The 6,000-nt window shown below is 32.2% G+C and overlaps 1 protein-coding gene across 2 annotated transcripts in view; it reads right to left on the bottom strand.

The window, feature by feature from the left end:
- LOC106869914 (neurotrimin) overlaps positions 1-6,000 on the bottom strand; it is a 1,519,776-nt gene that overhangs the window by 895,341 nt on the left and 618,435 nt on the right. For both annotated transcript variants that reach the window (XM_089360901.1, XM_089360902.1), the window contains exon 3: positions 155-257. The gene's annotated coding sequence lies outside the window, so the exon portion shown is untranslated. The remainder of the gene's footprint in view (positions 1-154; positions 258-6,000) is intronic.

Genomic DNA, 6,000 nt, shown 5'->3' on the forward strand with positions numbered 1-6,000 from the left:
TTAAGTATTAAAATGGGTCACATTATCACAACCAAAAAAAAAAGAAAGAAATGATAAAAGAAAAGACACACATTAAGCTGAAATAGCATTATTCAAAGTAGGATAAATTATATTTAAACCCGGAGTTATGACTACATTATGATTTAATATTTACCTTCGAAAAATGTGGCGAATAAAAACAAAAGTCGCAACGTATTCTTTTTGAAATTGATTAATTCTTCCATTAATCAAACTTAACCACAACATAAATCGTCAGTCTGAAAGAAGAGTGAAAATATGTCCAAAATTATTCTTTACTAATACGTATAACAAAAATAGTTTCAGCATTACGGTTGGGGGACTTAATTGTATTACAATTTTAAACACTCACTTAAAGTATATTGATGTATCATTCAATTATTAGTCTGAATAAATAAATATAAAATGAGATTTCTATTATTAAATCCATTTTCTTTGCAATGTGGTGTATTCGATATGTTTAAGCTGGATATACACAAGATTGTTGCAAAGAGAAAATGTATGATATTTCCAATGAAATGCACTGAACTTTCTTCCATCACTAATCTGAACTGATTTGATTTGGGAATGTAAAATGCAACACACTCACATTTAAGCATAAAATTAAGACGATAACGCAATTAGAGTTGATCCGGTCCTGAAATAACCTCTCATATAAACAATAAATGCGACATATAATTTTATATTGCTATTTTTTATTGTATGACATCAAATATAAGTGAATGATATTTAGTTATGAATAATGTTAAGCAGTTAACCATAGCACATTGGTGGTATCATTTAACTCAAACTCATTCATATTTAAAGATAACAGACGAATGAAGCAAGCTGCATTAGTTAGTGTTACATATTCTATCGAATTCTGCTTGCATATTTCTATTGATACAATCTCGAATATACATCACAACATAATACAGGTGAAACAACAATAAATTCTATGTGTTGAAGGTAAATGAGTAAAACCGAATTCAAACAGAAGGATTACCTTCTTGTTGCCGTTTTACCGAATGTGTGAAGGATAGATTTTGCTAGGACTACTCTTTACAGAGTAGTTGCAATACTATCAGGTGTAATCTATATGGGTTGCGATACGTAGAATTTGTGTCACGAAAACATATAAAGAAGAATCTCAATTCAAGCTACATTCCATAAAAATTTAGGTATTACTATTTCACTGTCTGTTCTAGTTACCCAGTATCTCATGTGAGAGCATAACTAATATCACCAGGGTAATCCAAAACATTAGCATCTTAAAATGTCATGAATGTAGCTAATCAACGTTTGAACATTACTTGTTAAAAATCTGCGAATTCACTTCAAGATTTTGGCAATCAGAAATAAATAACTAGTCACGGCCGTTATGGAGGAATCAGAAAAATGGAAATATATTTCCTTCTCTCGGTGGCTTTACCTTTTTATTCGACAGTAAGTGGATTAGTCTCTTACTCTGCGAAAATAGAGAGAAGTGTATTGATCACTAGACAGTAAACCATTTGACATACATCTTAAGCGAACACATCAATACCAAAAACAACTGTTATAGCAACGGCAGCAGGAACAAAAACATAATGAAAATCAAAACAAAACATTTCTAGTAAATGAAATTACCATATAATGACAAAAGAGTAATCCTTCAAGAAATGGGAAAGTCCTCGCTTTATTGTCATTCATATTGATTTTCGTGAAGAATTCTTTAATAAGAATATACAAAATCTGCACATAGTAGTACAGTAATGATGAATAGCAGAGAAGATATTCAATATATATTCAATAATAAGAAATTAGGTAGTAATGCTGAAATGCATTTACAAATATATATTCTTTCACACTTTCCCAAACTATGAAAGTGAAAGTAGAATGCAGCTTTTGCAAACACCCTTTCCTTTAATGAAAAAAATGATTTGTTCTAATATTTTTCTCTCCAAACGGCATAAACTGCTCAGATACGCACGACCAACAGAGAAGGCAAAAGATAAAAAAATAAATGAAAGGAGCACGTCTTACATGAAACGCTCCCAAATGTTATCTGTTGAACTCTTTTAGTGTAAATTACTTTTACAACGTTCCCAACTGATCCCATCGAAACGCATGAAAGATTGCTTCGTATTATTTCTAGGCTATCGCTTTTGAATCATGAGCATATATGTATTGAATAACATATGTGATAGCATCGATTCTGGATTCTCAACTTTACATAGATATGATTGCAAAATTTTTTTCTAGTGAAACAGAATCCCAATATCAATTTATATATGGATGCACACATTTTGATTAGAGTATTGAAACTATTTGCCTTCCATTTTTGATTTAACTACATCACAGTATAAGAAATAGTATCTAAATATCATGAGCTTACATAATTCTATTTAAGTTTACATTCATCACTCTACAATCTCTCGCTTGTTTTTTCATTGAATTTTTCTCCCTCTCATCACACATGCTTGCGTGTATATCTATGCAATATATACACTGTTTAAAAATTTATACAAACATGAGTATAAATAAACAAATAGGCTTGACGATCAGAATTACAATGTTAGATCAACGAAATATTTCCTTGAAAATAGCAATTACAGATAATAAATCATAATACAGAATATTTTTAAGCCACGTAATGCAAATATAAGCCCGACTGTTGTATATTTTTAGACTTTAGAGAATTCGGAACTCATCGAGTCTTGTTATATGTTTCTTTAAGTGCCCTCAGATATTTACTACCTGGAATATGACGGTGGTGGCTGTGGAGGATCTATAAAACTTGATAGTATATAATATTACGAAAAATATACCAAAATGTATATATACCAATTTATGAGTATGCTAAATAGATCTATTAATCTTGTACATTTCAAATGTAGTCAAAAGATTTCAACAAAATTCCAGTTAAATTAGCAAACTTTTTTCTTACGGAACACATTTTTTGAGTAGAGGCGTCAGATACCTTCATTTAATTATTTTAATCTTTATGAATTATATTTAGTTGATATGTATTAGTTCTCTCCAAAGCGCAACCCACGTCGGAGGCTGTTGTAATGAGTTTCCTGGGTAAACCGTTCCATTCGTTTAGATTATTGCGTGGAAGTATTACAAGAAATAAGTTTCAGACTGCGGTTTGGGGATACAACCACACATAGCTAGAGGAGGTGTGAAATGAGAAGAGATGCAAAAAGAGAGAGGGAGAGATAGAGAGAGAGGGAGAGAGAGAGAGAGAGAGAGAGAGAGAGAGAGAGAGAGAGAGAGAGAGAGAGAGAGAGAAAACGAAAGATAGAGAGAAAGACAGAGTCACTGAGAGACAGAGAGGGAGATGGGGCCAGTAGTGTGTGCTGTGTTGTTGAAGAAACAATACTCTTTGAAGTAAGTACTACGTTACAGGGAAAATATAAACTATTTGTGCAATTAAGTATAGAAAACGTCGTTATACCTGTGACGTGTTAATGACGTGTGTAACTTTTTTCTGTATAGAAACAATTTTAAATACAGCCTTAATATGAATTTGTCGATGCAGTTGTTATTTTATTCTTGTGTTTTAATGCGTCGAGTCAAAAGATTTGCAATATTTTGGTAATTTCTTTGCATTATACGTCAAGTCACAACAAATGCAGGCTATACTTGAAAGTAAATGTCATCGTGTTGTACCGCTTGAGACCATCTTTCTGCCAGTTCTTTGATCCTGTGCTGATATCATTTCTTGTCCTCCAAAGCAAAGGACTCCTTCAATGAAGCTGCTACATCATCTTGGTTAATGAAACTTCGGGAGTCATACATAGGACCAAGTAATAATCCGGGGAAGCTAGGTCTGGACTATATGCTGGTTGTGACATCAGTTCGACTCACGTTTCTGGTGTTTATTCCGGGACATTCGAGCGGTATGAGGTCTCGCGTTGTCTTCTTGCAGAAGTGGTCACTTTATCTTAACCAATCCAAGTATTTTTGGCGCACAGTGACATACATCCACGTCATCGGAGTACACGTTAGCATCACTGGTTCGAACGTCTGCAAAGAACTCGTAGTCGATAATCTCTGCATAATTCCGTGAGATGCAGGACTTCACCTTGTGTTTGGAACGCCAATATTTCTTGACAAGTTACAAAAGCTTGCACTCTAACCCAAGTATGGGTTGCAGAAAAACATGTCCCTCAGATTATTACTTTCTCCGATCCATTTACTCGCTTGAGACGCTTCAAAGAAAGGGGGAATTATACATCTTTAAAATTTAATTCATAAAATGCTCTTTCTTCATATTATATTCCGACGCTGCTAAATAAGTGTCTTAAGGTCCTTTGTTATGCTAGTTTTGTGCATTTCTTCTACCCACTACAAACAGGCATGCACACACGCACCCCCTAAATGTTTATGTTGAATGTACGTTGTATCTGTGTTTGTAGTTGTCACTGTGTATTTATTATTGAGAGAAAGTTCAGCAAGGACATAGACCATTTGAATAAGTGCCGGCAAGTTTGGTTCCATCAAATTTCTCAAATTGTTCTTCCATCATGTGCATAATGTAATTCCTGCAACCAATAACAGAGTAAAGAAATATTTTTGAGAAACTTGTATATGCTGTGTATGGTTCATAGTAATTCAGTGGGTTTTCTGTTTCCATTATCCCTGTTATTTGTTTGTTGTGTTGGGAACTGCTTTGTTATCTGATCTTATCTCAATGAAATGTATAATAATTTATGCATTATTATGTTTCATGTATGAACGTTATACCAGTCTATCAGTTTTTAATTAATATAGTACCGTTGAACATGCTATTTAGAAATGTTGTTTAAAGCCTAGGTATATTGTCATCAACATTCACAAAAATCATTCCTAATTGACATTAAGTGAAAACTGGAAACAGGTACTTTCTATTCATATTCTACTGTGGTAAACCCTGAGAAATCAATGATATATATATATATATATATATATATATATATATATATATATATATATATATATATATATATATATATATATATATATATATCATAGAGCTCACTGTATTATAAACTACTCTTTATTTCAGATCTAAATATCTTTAAATGGATAAATGTTTTCAAAGTACGCTACGTTGCTCAGACATTACGTATAAACTTGACAGGCAAAAAAAAACTAAAAACTAAAAAACAAAACAAAAAAACTACTCATGATTTTTAGCTCATTGCAGATGGAAAGTTATGGTATCGTTCACTTAGTAATTTCTGCAGATACACTTTTGAACTGCAGAACAATAGGTCACAGAGCATACATTTTGTTATAAATCTTATGTGCTAAGAACATCAAGTTTGTGTTCTTAGTACAAGATTTGTATCTATATGAGGTAGCTATATACAAATTAATGTTACAATAGATTGAGAAGGGATGTTTAACAAATTTCACTTATTGTATTGTTAATGGTAAGACACCGGACATACAGTATATAACTCAGAGGTGCGTAAACGACAAACATTTTAGTTATCTCTCAGGTTTACTACTTTTGTATGATCGAATATTACTGACAGTTTTAGCTCTCTTTGTATACAACTCAAGTTAACTGACAATGGCCTTTTTCTGTGGAATATATGAAAACAAATAGCATTTGATGTGGGAAAGTAGTTCAAAATAAAATCTCTCATTTGTAAACTCATAGAATTAAACATATATTTTACAACATATATTTTACAACATAGGAAGAAAGAAACAGCTGAGCAACTGATATAAATAAGGTATGTAATTGAATTTTGTGATGATGAGAAAATATGCCGTGCTACATCTCCGATATGTATAATGGTTTAGTGTCTGATCATGAAGAAATAAACAACAGTTTATATCGCAAAAGACAGACTAATTTGTAATCAGCTTTTAACAAGTCGACGTTTTCTAGTCTGTGCGGTCAGTGTATATGTCTTTACACATTCTAAAAGTTACTTTGTATTTTCTGAGAAATATAATTTTATTGAAAATATGGAGGGGGGAACAATGTTTATTTGTATTCTGTTCAGTTTATTCATCAAC

The sequence above is a fragment of the Octopus bimaculoides genome, chromosome 12, assembly GCF_046866305.1.
Source record: "Octopus bimaculoides isolate indiv1 chromosome 12, ASM4686630v1, whole genome shotgun sequence".
NCBI classification, from domain to species: domain Eukaryota; kingdom Metazoa; phylum Mollusca; class Cephalopoda; order Octopoda; family Octopodidae; genus Octopus; species Octopus bimaculoides.